This window comes from Sinocyclocheilus anshuiensis, unplaced genomic scaffold (assembly GCF_001515605.1).
Source record: "Sinocyclocheilus anshuiensis isolate Anshui unplaced genomic scaffold, SAMN03320099.WGS_v1.1 scaffold446, whole genome shotgun sequence".
Classification (NCBI taxonomy): Eukaryota; Metazoa; Chordata; class Actinopteri; order Cypriniformes; family Cyprinidae; genus Sinocyclocheilus; species Sinocyclocheilus anshuiensis.
The window spans coordinates 3924693-3925973 of record NW_015544247.1 but is presented as its reverse complement, the minus strand read 5'-3'; positions in this window follow the sequence as shown (position 1 = coordinate 3925973).

The following is a 1281-nucleotide window of genomic DNA, read 5'->3' as shown; positions in this document are numbered from 1 at the left end:
TCGCAGTGAGTGAGTGAGTGATTGAATGTAGGAACTCTGAACGCTGCGTCACGTGACCAGATTCTTATCAGCTCACGCTTGCTGCTGTTTGGAGAATAACTTGCAGGAGGGTACGGGTAGTAGCCTACGCAAAACCTCACAAGTAGCCAAGAAAATGGATTACGTCTCTTTCATTTTTGTGAAAACTTGTAAACTCGAGTTCAATATCCAAAACTTGTCATGACAATTGGAGTTAACGAGAAGAAATAAGTTCACATAACATAATCTTTATATAAAGTTTAATGGGGCTGTTTTATAAGCATTGCGAAACGAAACATTAAATGCCTTTCAATGACATAGGCCTACTGTACACTTTTTTCTGTTTTTCGTGACGCAATCAGTTGAGGTTCCTCTCAAACAAAATGGAATAGAGCCACTGAAGTCATCTATAAATAGAGTCATCTATCTATCTATCTATCTATCTATCTATCTATCTATCTACAGTGTTGGGGGTAACGCATTACAAGTAACGCAAGCTACGTAATCAGATTACTTTTTTCAAGTAACTAGTAAAGTAACACATTACTTTTTAATTTACAAGAAAATATCTGAGTTACTTTTTCAAATAAGTAACGCAAGCTTTTTTTTTCAATTTATTGATTGACAGCTCTCCTGTCCCCATGTTGAGAGAAATCAGATGTTACTGTAGTTCTAAAATAAATATGAATATGCATTAATTCATCTCACTCACAAAAAAACAACAACAACACAGATTCAGTATTCCTCAAAATGAATAAAAATAATGCAACTCAGAATATGACGCAAACCTGCAATAATTAAATGTTAAACAACACAACTATCCTTTATGTATTTAATCCCATTCTATTAACCAATGTCTTTGCTTCTGACCTTTGATGATCCAGTTCAACCATACTAATAAGCAAAAATTACTCTAGACAAACATTTGTGTTTTTTTATTGCTGAAGTGTGTTGAAATGTCCTCTTCTGCATTCTACTGTACGGACTTAAATTTACTTTCCCTTCAGCCTGAGGCTTATTCATTTCACTTTTGGTGTGAAAAGGCTTTATATTTGCCAAAAATATAACTTTTTTATTTTAAAAACAGACAAGCAATCCCTGTCCATATTTAAAAAAGTAATGCAAAAGTAACGTAACGCATTACTTTCCATAAAAAGTAACTAAGTAACGTAATTAGTTACTTTTTTTATGGAGTAACGCAATATTGTAATGCATTACTTTTAAAAGTAACTTTCCCCAACACTGTCTATCTATCTATCTATC